This window comes from Belonocnema kinseyi, chromosome 5, assembly GCF_010883055.1.
Source record: "Belonocnema kinseyi isolate 2016_QV_RU_SX_M_011 chromosome 5, B_treatae_v1, whole genome shotgun sequence".
Lineage (NCBI taxonomy): Eukaryota > Metazoa > Arthropoda > Insecta > Hymenoptera > Cynipidae > Belonocnema > Belonocnema kinseyi.
In genome coordinates, this window is record NC_046661.1 from 48,193,085 (window position 1) to 48,208,491 (window position 15,407).

Below are 15,407 nucleotides of genomic sequence, written 5' to 3' on the forward strand. Positions count from 1 at the left end.
CGGTACCATTGGATTCAGCGGGTCAAAATACATAAGATTAACTAGTTTTTACCTTTTGCCTCTTGAATGCATACGGGAACATACCCAGCTCCCGGACTACTAAGTCTGAGCGTCTGCATCGAAATTTGTGCCTGTTCGTTCGAAGAAATTTCCTCTAGATTTTCTTCCACTAGCCGTCAGCGAAACCGGAATCAGAAATACGTGATGAAGCGCGAAACATTTGAAGTATTCTTAAGAAGTGGTTCTATGTCATTATATATTTTCGTGTAGTGTTTGTTTTTAAAATAAGCTTTTTAATGAAGAATATAAAGAAAACTTGCTCTTCTACGTCAACGAAATTATTTTTGATACTTCCCAAGAAATGGTAGAAATATTCAGATCATCGCACCCGGTTTTGCAATATTGCTCTTTCGTCTAAGAATCAGTAATCAAGCTAAATTAAAGAATAAACACATTGAAAACAAATATGCGAGCAAAAACATGGATATGCATATATGGTAACTTACCAATAAGAATTTAATTTATAATAGAGTTCTAAACTTGAAATAAAAATAAACTATCTTCTTTTTTTAAATTTAAATTTGTTTTCTATTATTACTTTTATAGTATAATGTATAAATTTAAAATGTAATTTCAAATGAACGTTCATCTGCAGCATGAATTCTCTGTGATATTTATTGTATAATTAAAAAAAAAATTAATTGAAATATAATTCCAACAAATCAGCAGTGAAAACTTTTATACTTTATTCATGTGATTTTTACATTTTAGTTGTATCATAAATCCTCCCTTACTTTTTACCTATTGTTCTGAAATAAAGACTTATTCGAAAAAAAGTTTTTAGGACTAACAAAAATTTCACACACCTATTGTAAAAAAAAAGTTTTTTTAACCTCATAAAAATACTTCTTTTATTTCTGATTTCTCAACCCTATTTTAAAAAATATTACTTTAATTTTATCATTATTTTGGTCTTCTCTATGATTGAATTAAATTTATTTTTATTCTAATTAATTTAATGAAAAGGTGTTGAAGAAAAGGCCGTAACTTCAGAAATCAATTTCTTTACTTTACTTCACAAACAAATTAGAAATTTTAGTTCTTTCAGCGATTCAGTTTTTATCTCCTCCATCGTTGAAAATCTATGTCCTTTTATGGGTCTCTTCAGTTTTGGGGAAAGAAAAAAGTCACTGGGGGCCAAATCCGGTGAATATGGAGGGTGAGGCATAACTGTGGTGCTGCTTTTGGTCAGAAAATCTTTCACAAGCAACGACGAATGAGCAGGTGCATTATCGTGATGCAAAAGCCACGAATTATTTTTCCAAAGTTCCGCACGTTTTTTGCGTATCGCCTCTCGCAAACGGCGCATAACTCGAAGGTAATACTCCTCATTGACCGTACGACCTAGTGGTAAGAATTCCTGATGCACTACGCCACGGTAATCAAAGAAGACAGTGAGCAAAACCTTCTTATTTGACCGAACTTGATGTACTTTTTTCGGTCTGGGAGACTCAGGATGCTTCCACTCAGACGATTGGGCTTTATTTTCGATGTCATAACCATATACCCACGATTCATCCCCAGTTATAACCCTTTTGAGAAAATCAGGATCATTATTGACTTCATTCAACATCTCCTGATCGATGGTCGTGCGATGGATATTTTGATCAAAATTAAGCAGTTTTGGAACAAATTTCGCTGACACACGTCTCATGCCTAAAACGTCCGAATAGATAGCATGGCATGAGCCAACTGATATGCCAACATGTTCAGCAACTTCTCTGATGGTAATTCGGCGATTTTTCAACACAATTTCTTCCACTGCTTGAACGTTTTCATCTGTTTTTGACGTGCTGCGACGTCCAGGCCAAAGTTCGTCTTCGACATCCTCTCGGCCTTCTTGGAACAGCTTGTACCACTTTTACACATTTTTCTTACTCAGAGTAGACTCACCGTATTCAACTGTCAACATTTCAAGAGATTTAGAGCACTGGATTCCATTTTTCACACCAAATTTAATGCAAACTTTTTGCTCCATTTTTTTCGAAAGAAGAAAATCGCCGAGCACACCAAACCCTTCTAACCTTTTACGCCTCTGCCAGCAAAATAACACGAGCTATATAGTCAAAACTGTGAACATTTGATCGTGACGAGTGTACCAATACAACAAAACAAAAAATTTAAAACTTTAATGTACGTAGCCCGCGAAAACTGAAAAGTCACCTTACTTTTTGAACACACCTCGTATTCCGGCTTTAGTTTAAATGTCGACGGCCATGACAAACCTAACATTTGGAAGTTGCATTAGGAAACTTACTTTTTATTCTAAGTGATTAATACGCACTGTTAAATTAAAGAAAGTTAAAAGTTACTTAAATATTATTTCCATTAGTTTCCTTATTAACAATTATTTAGTCTAATATCGCAAAGCGAATTGCTTTGACAGGTGTTCAGATGGCTGACAGCTCGGTTCAGCACTCCACAACTCTCGGCATGAGCCAAAATTCAGTCTCCGAATGATACATTCCCCTACTCTCCAATTTTTTTATGTAATCCAAAATAATGTACTTTGAGTAAATAGGTCTACTTTGAGAAGCTCCTGTATCGTAAAATTTGCCATAAAAATTTCGATTTTTTTTATTTATTCTTCAAAGCCTTAAAAACTTGCATCTTTTCTAAAAATCTCATAGTTTTATGAGTCTGACGGAAGTAGTTCACGAAAAAAAATTATCTCTAATACTACTACACCTACCAAAATGAGCCAGGGCTGTTAATGTTTGGAAAAGGAAAAGTATTAACACCATATACATAGATTGTATAAAAACAATAAACTTAGGATAACTAAGGATCCGGAAGCCCGCCCGGTGCTTTCACTATGCCGCTATACACTTCAATTAAGCAAACATCTCTACTGCGTCGTTATTGATCGAACGTTTTTATATGGTTGTATTAACAAAAAATTAATATATTTTTTTAAATTTTGTTTGTTCTAGGTGCAGTAGTACTGAAGATAATTTTCTTACTTAAAAACCTTTTTATAGTCACGTTTATGAAAATAATTAATTGTTTGAAAAAGATATAATTTCTTAAGGCTTTGAAGAATAAATAAAAAAATATAGAAATTTTCTAGTTAAATTTGACAACACAGGAGCTTCTCAAAGTTAACCTATCTACTCCAAGAGCAATATTTCGGTGCTCTTTGACAAATAAAGTGTGACAGTTCCTCACCAGATTTTTGCACAATAACAGCTAAGCATGCAATCGACGCTAAAATAAAGTCACATTGACGTGCACTATAAGGGGTTTTCTTTAACATTTTTGCTCTCTGAGATATTTACGCTTAAGGTAACAGGACTACATTAAAAAATTAAAAAGTAGATGCCCAGATGTGCAACTACGTTCAGAAGAATGAATTTGAGACTGAAAATTCTCTCAAATGCTTGTTGGGAGACCAATGAAATTTGAGCTGCAACAAATTTAACAACGGCTTTTTTCTGTGAACCTGCCCATGAGCCCAAAGAATATGCTTGACAAATTGTTGATGCAGAATGGTCAAAAACTGTGGATGTACCTCCCCTCCCCCTATATATCCATCCTATACCCCCCACACTCTTACGACCTGCCTGGGAGCCCTCAAAATATGTGCGCAATATTTGGTGCCGATTGTCAAAAACTGATAATTTTCATAAGCATCATACGTTCTAGGCCACTTGATTTTATATATATTTTAAAAACTGTTCCCCTCCCTCTTCATCTTCCCCTCCAAACCGCTCACTACTTGCCCACAAGCCCAAAGAATATGTGTAAAAAATTTGATGCCGATTTGGTCAAAAACTGTGGCTGTACCCCCCCGTCTCCATTTATCTCCTCATACCCCAGACATAAACTATAGTCATGTATATAACCTGTCTGGAAGCCCAAAAAATATGTGTGCAAAATTTGGTGCCAATTGTCAAAAACTGGATTTTCCTAAGTATCATACGTTTGAAGCCACTTGTTTGTGTATGTATACAGTCCATGCTATTTTGCATTATTGATTAAACAAAAACTCTAATCAATTAGCGATTCGGGTAGCCGTAGGAACTATCTCGAGTGCTTAACCCAGGCGGAAAAATTACATATAGTTTATATATATTATGAAGTTTCATACATAATACTCATTTGTTTAATACAAAAAATGTATAAAGCTAATTAATATTCTATATAAAACTTCACACTATATGTAAACTATATATGCTATTTCCGCCTGGGGATCTACACGCGTTTAAATTTTGAAGTCGATCTGTGCAACGGTGTGGACGGTATCGAGCCTCGTAGAAACAGATTCGAATTTTATATAGTAGAGTAGAGTACTATAATGTGTTAATTATAACTGCAAGTTCTTTGACAGCTTTTATACTGTACATCATAAACTATTAGACGTTTTTATTTAGACTATCGAAACACGTATAAGTTGTCGTCAAAATCTTATAAATTTTCATTTCAAGGACAGCGACTTGTGGCCACTTTTAGTTTACCACACTTACATTTAATGCAACATATCTACCGTGCAAACTAAAAAGAGACATGAGTGACATTTTTAAGAAAAATAAGTTTTTCGTATCGCTTGATTCGTAAAATAAAGCTACATCTAACTGTGTTAATAAAATATATTAATTATTAATATTTATTGCAAAAAACGATTCTTCGTAAATGAGAAAAGTCGAAAAAGTTGAAAAATACAACAAAAAAAGATACAAACGAACAGAATCGCTTGCCCTTACGTATCTATTAGCCTTGTAAATAAGCTCAGACTCTGGTCGGAAATCCACGGGAAATAAGTCCCGGCTAAAGTCGGCTATACACTACCGGCGATCGTTCGGGTAAGTTCGGAACAGCCACTAAATACACAGTGTCCCTTACGTATGTTTTGATGTTGTATTTTGAGGATGTGCTCGAGCTCTTCGACAAAAGCATCGTCCGCAAGTGACTTTGTGTTCCTTTTGCCTTGTATTTTTCACTTTCCGGGACTAGTAAAACCTCGCTAGTCCATTTTCTAATAGAAATTATTTAAAAAATCAATTTTTAATTTAAAAATATGAAAAAGCGCATTATTTTTACCCGAATAACTTATCTTAATTATCCAACATTTTATTCGATATTAAAGTTCTTTGGGCAACAAGTTTGCTCGATTTTCTTAGTTCAAGTCAGATTAGACTTACGTATCTTTTTAGTTCGTACGGCAGAAATGTTTTTTTGTTCTACCTTTTTCCGTGTTCCTTACTGAAAAATTTATAATTTATTCCTTTTCATACATTTTTTCTGTTTAAATAGCTACACAGTTTTATACTATCAAATCAATAATAATGTATGTATTTTTCTAAGTATGATTGATGACTCACACGTGAATTTTATCCATGCGAGCACCATTTGTGTGAAATTGTAGAAGAAAAGTAATAAAGGAAATAGAAAGTAACATCTGTGATAAATAAAAAACCTAAAATTGAAGTTATAATAGTCCGAATAATATTCTGGGTCTTTTATTCATGTTATTTCTCTCTTAAGCCTTTAAAACGTTAATAAGAAAGTCAAGTGATGATGATAATAATGAAAATAAAGTAATTAAATGATTGAATTATGTAAAAAGATCTAAAATTGGTGATCCCACATTTTCTAATTTTTGCATTATTTTATTATGGGACATAATACATTTGTATAATTATAAAAAAATAAGTGAGGGATATTTATCTTTTTGATATTTTTATGAAATAACATTTCGACGAAATAAGGCTATTTTAATCATTTCCAATCCTTTTGGTAATATATGTAACTTGAAACCTCAAAACATCTGCAATTAATCAAATCAAGTTTGATTTTAATTAAACCACATATTATAATTTCATATAATAATAATAATATGTTAAATTATATATTTCATATTTTATCTATTAGGTTATTCGGATGTTCCCAATATCATAGAAAAAACGAGAGTTCCTATTAGAACCGATTGTTTAGTTCCAAGAGAGATAAAACAAACCGGAACATCCCTTGATAAAAAGGAATCCAAATTGATAACTCGTTTCTAAATAAATCCAAAGTATGGATTAAAGCGAGTTCAATAAAACCTTTTTTTGTCACCTTTTCCATGACTCACTTTGAGGATTTTACAAGTTAGTGATGCATATTTTACTTTATAATTCAAATTAAATAATATTACACTGGACAAAATTGAATAAAGAAACTAAAAATGATAGACATTAGTCATTCCTAAAAAGAAAATAATGCACAGAAAATGTGAAGTTTTTAAGTTTATGCATTCAATTAATTTGTGTAGCAAAAATCTTTTACTCAAGTTTAGATGTAGTGTAAATTATATTTTATTCTTGTTCTAGCCTGTTTGCTTGCAAAATCTACTTAAAATAATTAATTAACAATCTCCGTTATTACTTAAAACATGAGTAGATGTTGGTCTTATCCCCTCTCATTCGTGTTCTTTCATGTCATGCCATGTCATGTGTCGTGTTGTGATGTGTCGTAACGTGTCGTGTCGCTTCGTGTTCTGTCGTGTCGACTCGTGTTGGAAGATTTTGGATTAATGTAAATATAAATCCATCCAGTTTGCGTTATATCTTAACGTTTCAATACCCGTCGAGTAAGAAAAAAGGGTCTGTAAGATCCCATCAATCTGTCTGCTCTGAACAAGCCATTCCTTACAATTCCTAACAATAGTATTTATCGAGTAGGATATGGAAAATAATATCAAAAAATTTAATAATTCAGCTTACCAGCTAACGCATGCAGGCTAGGTACGATAAAATAGACTTGCGATGTTTTACTAGTCGCGTGAAGTAAAAAATACAAGGCAGAAAGAACACAAAGTTACTTGCGGACGATGCCTTGGTCGAAGAGCTCGAATACAGCCTCAAAATACAATATCAAAACATACGTAAGGGACACTGTGTATTTAATAGCTGTTCCGAACTTACCCGAACAATCGCCGGTAGTGTATAGCCGAATTTAGCCGGGACTTATTTCTCGTGGATTTCCGACCAGAGTTACAGCTTATTTACAAGGCTAAAGATACGTAAGGGCAAGCGTTTCTTTTCGTTTGTCTATTCGCGTCGCACTCGGTCACTTTTACAATGCAAAAAATACACAAAGTTCTTTAGGTTCATTTTCATGTGTATGCTGATGACGTATTGCCTTCCTTGTACAACTTTTAGGACACGCAAAGTGCTTTATGTATCTTTTTCTGTTGTATTTTTCAACTTTTCTGATTTATAAAAATTTGTTTTTTCTAATAAATATTTATAATTAATAGATTTTATTCGCAGATTTAGATTCAGCTTTCTCTTACGAATTAAACTGTACGAAAAACTCATTTTTCATAAAAATGTCACTTATGTATCTTTCTAGTTTGGACGGCAGTATAAACGAGATTTTATCGAAAGAAATGCATCCGTTGTATATATTGCAAACAAATGTTTTATTTCATTTTTTTTTTAAAAGAAATAATGATCGTTCGATATTCCAAAATTTTAATTTCCAAAACTTCATGCTGAAAGCTTTCGTATGAAAATATGAATTAGAAAAACGTTCAAAAATTACAATTTTAAATACAGAGCTCAAGTTCCAGAAGTTGCCAATGAAAAAACAATTGCGAGTGCCTTGACTAGTTGTCTGAATAGAAAGAAATTATATAATTTCAATTAGTAACTTCAAATATATATAAAATATTATTTTTAAATACAGTGAAACTCTTCAACAGCCCTCCCTTCTATAGCCGGTAAAAGAATTAGCACCGTGCCGCGAGTAGGTGTAACAGGAGCTGCGCAGGTTACGCGGGATCTGCGGTGGTAACTCTGGCGAGCATTAATGTGTAAACAAACAATAGAGAGCTGGCTATAATGAGTAAGTTTCCACCCACTGTCTGTTCCAAAATCGACGCTTTAGAAAAATTTCACTGTATTTATAAATGTTATTTTGGTTTCGGTTGCTTTGAAACGGAACCAAAGGGATTGTCCTGAAGGAATAACTTTCAAGCGGGGGCGTAAAAACCGTGCCAAAAGCTGAATGGTACCTGAGTGAGCTGTCTCACATGGTGGCTCTACGATAATGAGCGACCTCTCCGAGTATGTAGACTTATCCTTGCATGCGAGGCTCTACAAAGATGGAGGAACCCTCTTTCCTTCCTGCCGATTAGAACAACAATTATTACACCAACCATAGTTGTAGATAGATAAACATTTATTTTTCGGTCTGCTGGCCTTAAAATATTGACCTGCCTACACTTCCATTTTTTTACAGAATTTTCTTACAACTATCTCTTTCAAATTAACGTCCATCCACACCTTATAACTTATCCGCTCGCTTCTATAGCATATCCTTCCTCGCTGTGATTCGCCTCGCCTCGCACGCGTGTTGCTTTTTTCTCGCTATGTCTCGCATCGTCAGCCTCGGCCTCCACGGCTAACACCTAATACTTAACTATTATTTACAATATTTACAGTTTTCTTACATCTTTTTCCTCTCCTATTTACAATCTTTCCTTCTCCATTCCTCTTCCCCCTTCCTTTTCTTCTTCATCACCCTAATACAATAGTTAACTCTTGAGATTCTAAAACTTTAGTGTCATAAATTCTTGAATTTTGATATGGAACTTTGTAGTGGTGCTCCCATTTTTGTTCATCTGTCACTCTGCACATACGTCGCGCTGAAAAGCTGATGATTCATTCTGACTTGCAAACAAGCCACCATTTTTTATCGAATAAATAATTAAATAGAGTGACAAATTTCAATTTTCTGTTAAACTCACGTATAAAATATATCTAAATATAGAAAAATAAAATGCAAATATATGATTTTAGACCTTATATCACAATCTCACGCAGCTGCTAGATTCGTAAAAATCAACTTTGATAATAGACTAATATTTACAAAACGGCTTTTCGGAATTCCATTAGTTTCCATTACCCATATAAAAACCCTAACAAGTTTCATCAATTGTCTTCACGGAACAAGTTGACATTTTACTTTAAGTGAATTTTTCATTCGGGCCTTGTTCTCATTTTTTTAAATAATCACGATTATCAATGGCATCCATGGAGGAAATTGGAAATGTGAGGATATCTCACAGACTTCAAGAAGTTCTGAGCCAATCGTCTGACTAAATAACACCTCGCAGCTTGCAGATTGCAGTAAGTGTCGAAATGTGATGTTGCCTCCGTAAAAATATGTCGTCTTGAGTTCGGCTTGGCTCGTCTTGAGTTCATATCAAATTTTTTCTAGCGAAATTTATATTACCAATTTAGTGCCTTAATATTTTCCAGGGTCAAAATTACAAAAGTTTTCGTTTGTGAATGTTTTGTCTATAATACGCCGCCCTCTACGAACTATGGACCCCACCGGCCTACATTGGGGACGGAACATTCAAAACCACGTACAGGTTGCAAATCTTAATCAAATCTAACAAAATTTATCGAGAAATGTTTTGTGAATGAATTTCAAAGAGACACATGAATCCACATTTTTCAAAATACTCCGTTTAAACAAATAGTTCCAATAAAATTTTTTTGCATAACTAATGGCAAACTTGAAATTAGCGCACGAAAAAACTCTTTAATTATCATATTTTGTATTTGCATTATTATTCATTTTCTTATAGACGTTAAAAGTCTTCTTATGATTTCATATAAATTATCCAAAATAAATTATTCAGTCATATGGTTGTAACAAATTGTATTTTAAATACATAATATACTGCTATTCTTTATATATATACTATAATATATTCTTCAAAATTTTGGCTTTGTGAGTCTTTTTGTAACTCAATTACAAACATTTCTCGCTGAATTTTGTTTAATTTGATTAAGATTTGCGACCTGTAGGTGGTTTTGAAGGAAATTATTGCTATAACCCCAATGTGCGACTGGACATAAAAAATAAATACCATGCAGATGAATAATATAAACAATGTGTAATATTTAAACCGGATAAGTGATGACCCTAGGAGGCCTTAAGAGCCTTTTGTTGTCGGTGCCCTCGAGTTCGGCTTGAAGACGAAAAATTTCATCTAAAGACCAAAAATGAAGTCTCGCTGTTAGCTAGAGATGTAACGTTCACAGTAAAAACGAAGTGTGAATATAACGCTAATTGTATTGCGCGCCTCTTCCTCGAGATCATAATGTAGTACCCTCTACTATGCACTGATGTCGCCACTATTCACAGTCAAAGTTTTTCGACTGTATTTCGCCTGCTGTATTTCGTCATTGCAGTTTAGTGCAGTGCAGTGCAAATGAGTAAAAGACTACTCATCGGGAGATGAGGAGGAATTCCAACGTTTAAAAGAAGGCATAAGACGTTTGGAGACAGTATGACTACCGTCGTCGGGAAAAAAGTAAGTACGATGATTTTGAGATTAGATTTTCCATGAGTTAGCGTCTCAAAGTAGTTAACCGTGACTTATTAACCCCGTTCTTTGGTCTGCAACCGATGGTTTTTTGGGGAAAAAATTTATATTGACACGTATTAACGGTCTAACTGATATATGCGAGTATTTACTTAGAATTGAGAAACGAGAATAGCACCTCTGCTAGGCGCCTTTTTTTCGTATTTTCTATTTGTCTATACATCCTTTTTTCTGGTCAAGCTTGAATTAAAAGAACAGTACCTCTAGTAGGCGTCTGATTCTATTAATGTTTTCAGATATTTGTATCCCTAATTATCTGGCCAGTATTTAAAAAAGAGAACAGGACCTATGACAGTCTCCTGTGTCGTAGATTATTCTCGGTTCTCTCATTTTAAAGTCTCATAATATCTCACTATGGACCTTCAAGTTATTTATTACACTTTGTGTTTAGGGATTCGTTACTCTCGTAGTCGGTCTCGCCAACGTTATAGTGATGATTGCCCAAGTCGAAGCCAAAGTAGACATTCATGTTATCGGAGTCTAACTCGAAGCCGCAGTCGAAATTCTAAAATTCGGAGTCCAAGTCGAAAAAGAAGTGGATATTCTCAAATTCGCAGTCCAAGTCCAGAAGGAAGCCGAAGTCAAAGTATAATTAGTCGACATAGTCTGCGCAATACTGATCTTGATAATATAAACGGAGGTAAGAACAATCCTGAAGATTCTATTCAAAAGCAATCAGATCCACAAACTCGTGCACCTCCTCCCCCTACTAGTACCAATTCCCAATCAGTACCTCAAAATACCACAAGGTCTGTCATTTTTTCTTTACCAGCCGAAATGGAAAAAAGAGCGTATGGGGGCCGAGATCCTCAAAGTCATTGAAGAGCGATTTGTACTGGATACGACTTTTGCACCAGCCATTCACACTGACCTAGCAATAAGGTTGGAGGAAGTTGTCAGAAAAGGGTTGCCAAAAGAGAAAAGACAGCCTTTATTAAAAAAAAATACGGACTTCCTAAAAATGCTTCGTTTGTAATCCTCCAAAACTAAATTTTGAAATTCAAGCAGGTGTACAAAAAAAAGACGCTATCATTAAAAGATACGAAAATCGCGGAAAACAGATGACAATAACTGCGAGTTTAGCAGCACTAACGGATCTAATTTCAACGATCATAAAGTTCAACGATAAAGAAAAGTTGCGTGTGGTAGAGAACCTCAGTGGGATTATAAGACTCCTGTGTGACTTACAACATGAAGAGTTTCTCGTTCGGAGAAATCTCATATTAAAAAATATGGACTCTCGTATGCGTTATACGCTGAACTCGACGTAAACAGATAAGTAGCTTTTTGGGAAATATTAAGACGAAAAAGTGAAAGCGGCAAAAACTCTGGAGGTGACCAGCAAAAATTGCAGGCAGAAGTCTCATCAAGCGCAGAGACAAGATTTAAAAAACTGGAGGGGCCCGCCACGCCGCTTACTATATCAGCAGAACAACTCGAGCGCGACGTCGGGCTGGCAGAAATCATTCCAGAACCAGAAGTCACAGTGGAAACGCAAACAAACGCCGCAGAATACTGGTCCGAGATTAACTCAGATACAACCATCCTGAGCTGGATTGAGGGATACAAGATCCCCTTCAAATCTAAAGTTGTACAATGTAACCCATCTTTAAAACCCTCGTGGTCTCCAGAAGAACGCTCTCGGTTATCTGAACAACTAAAGCAATTAATAAGCGTAGGGTTTAAAAAACAGATTACACTCGTCTCCAAAACCAGATAGATCATATCGTATTATTCTAAACTTAAAAAACCTTCATCAGTTTGTTAAAAATGAACATTTTAAATTAGAAGACCCAAAAACGGTTTGAAATTTGATTCATAAAGATTTCTGCATGGCTAGGATAGATTTAAAACACACGTTCCATTTAGTTTCACTTGCGAAAGCAGACAGGAAATATATAAGATTTGAGTTTGATGGTATACTTTACGAATATGTTTGCCTACCTTTTGGTCTTAATACAGCTCCATATACTTTCACAAAAATTATTAAACCTGTCATGTCCTATTTAAGATCCTTAGGTTATATCTCACTGATTTACTTAGATATTTGCTTATTCGGTTATTCATTTAAATCATGATAAAAAAATGTAGACAAAACATGCCAAATATTAGAAAGATTAAGATTCATTATTAATAGAAAAAAGAGCTAATTAATTCCACATACTAGACAAAAGTTTCTTGGTCTAATTTATGATTCCGAAAAAATGACAGACGAACTTCTGACTGAAAAAAGAAATAAAGTTGAACAAAGCATTGCAAGGATTAAAAAGGAGCGCAATAATGACGACTACCATTCGTTCATGCTAATACAAAATTGCATAGTAAAGGATCTTAAGTGGTGGAAGATAAATATAAAATTGTTAAAAAATAGTATAACAACTTTTAATCCGGTTATAGACATTTTTACAGACGCGTCACTATCGGGTTGGGGTGCTTGCCGTAGTCAACAGCGGATCTGCGGACACTGGAACGTACAAGATAGATCGCAACATATTAATTATTTAGAATTAATGGCAGTCTATTTTGGGCTGTAATGCTTCGAAAAAAATTTATAGGATTGTGATATTTTATTAAACGTAGACAACACCACGGCAATAGCGTATATAAATAAAAAGGGCAGAGTGCGTTTTCCAAAATTAAGCAATTTAGCCAAAGAAGTCTGGGAATGATGTGAAAAGAATAATCTCTGAATATTTGCATCTTATATACGTTCGCAAGACAAGGACATTGCAGACTTTGAATCCCGAAAGCTGGAACCTGAGAAAGAATATGCCTTATCGAAAAAAGTTTTTCAAACTATCGTTCATGTTTTTGGATATCCAGAGATTGATCTTTTCGCAGCAAGAACAAAGGCTAAGTGTCCAACATATGTCTCTGGAAAGAAAGACGCAGAAGCAATTGCCGTAGATCTATTCACAATAAAAGAGCAGTCATACTTCTTTTACGCGTTTCCTTATTTTTCGATTATACTACGTACATTAGAATAAATTAAATACGAACAATGTCGAGGAATCTTACTTGTGGCACACTGGCTAGCTCAGGCATGATTTCCAGTATACCTTTCAATGCTTGAATCAAAACCTATTTAATTCAAACCATGCCTTAACCTTCCACTAACGCTTAAGAGGCAACCACACCCCTTGTGAGGAAGGATTACCCTGTTTGCCGCGATTTTATCAGGGAGGCCCTCAAAAACAGATTAATTCCTGAAGAATGAATGGACATTATGCTCTCAACACTAAGCGATTCCTCTAAAACACAGTACGACAGCGGATTTAAAAAATCGTATTTTATTTGTAACAATCGTCTTATTGATCCTCTTCTATTTTCAACGACATATGTACTAACATTCCTCACTACAGAGTTTCAAAAAGGTGACTCTTATGGGTCACTTAATTCATTTCGTTCGGCAATTGCGTGAGTCTGTGGTTCTGAGTTAGGACGAGATCCACAGATAAAAAGATTTTTTAAGGGTATCTCGAACCTTCGACCACCTAATGCTTAAATACGATTGTACATGGGATCCGTCGTTAGTCTTAAATATCATACGACAATGGGGATCGAATGACGAATTAACATTAAAAAGATATAAAAAGATAGAAAACAACCTACGCTTGTAATTCCATTTTATATCGAAGATTTGACTGTATGTCCGGCAACTGTCCTCAAAGATTACTTAGATAGATCAAAAGCGTTCAGAGGTTCGGAAAATAAATGATTCCTTTCTTTCAAAGAACTATACAAACAAGTGACGTCATCGTCCTTAGGACGCTGAATAAAAAGTGTTTTATCCTCAAGTGGAGTCGACACTGATCAATTTAGCGCACATAGTACTCGTCACGCGTCCACCTCAGCAGCAAAAAAAAAGCGGAGTTCATATCGATCTCATACGAAAAACAGCTGGATGGACTTCTAGCTCACAAACTTTCGCAGGATTCTATAATCGCGAATTAGTTGACGATCAGAGGCAGTTTGCTTTGTCAATCTTAAATAAAAGATCTAAATGAAAGATCTTGTCCAAGCATACATCAAGCAATATAATTATAATTTACAATAAATATTTTTTACTTTGCTAAACATTAAAAGCCGTAACAAGCTGTGAACAGCTACATTATGATATCGGGGAAGAGGCGCACAATGCAATTAAATGATTAAACGAACTTACCTGTAAGTGAAGTTCTATCATAATTGTATGAAGCGCCTCTGCCGAAGAGAGCAGGTCCCATCCTAACAATATGTTCCCTATTCCTAACAAAATTTAATTGTTAGAAATCCCGAAAATGTTACGGAGAAAAAACTTTGAAGAATGACGAAATACGGCACGCGAAATACAGTCGAAAATTGTTGACTGTGAATAGTGGCGACATCGGTACATAGTAGAGGGTACTACATTATGATCTCTTCGGAAGAGTGCCTTTATACAATTATAATAGAACTTCACTTAAAGGTACGTTCGTTTAATCATTTAATTTCAGGGTATCATATATCTGCAACAAAAAATTAGTATCAGTATTCTGAATGGTACCAAAACACAAGGTATCGCTTCCCTGGAAGTTGGAATACGAAACGTCACGTTCTGTCACCTGTTTTTAAAGTTTTATGGCAAAAACAATTAACGATACTTTCGGATCCCAACTCCGACCGCGATGAAACCCCATTTTGAAATTAATTACAACAAAATTGATCACAGAGTTTTTACGTTACGTTCAATAACGTGAGATATAACAAGAGAGTTACTTAGCGTTATGTAAAGGGGGAATGCGTATAAAATACTAAAAAACTTGGTTTCGTAATATTGAAACGATCTCTGAGGGTATAGTTTCATAGATTTCAGAAAGTGAAACAATTTTGAACAACTTACAGTCTGTCAAGTTAAAGCGTGGGTGGCTTTACTCGCAGCCGGTAAGGTGTATCGACATGATTTTGGTGTCAAAATATTAAGAAGAGCTCCCTCTTTCAT

The 15,407-nt window shown here is 34.8% G+C and overlaps 1 protein-coding gene across 1 annotated transcript in view; it reads left to right on the forward strand.

Annotated features, from left to right (window-relative positions):
* LOC117173266 (protein O-mannosyl-transferase TMTC1-like) overlaps positions 1-15,407 on the forward strand; it is a 1,004,108-nt gene that overhangs the window by 886,910 nt on the left and 101,791 nt on the right. The window lies entirely within an intron of this gene.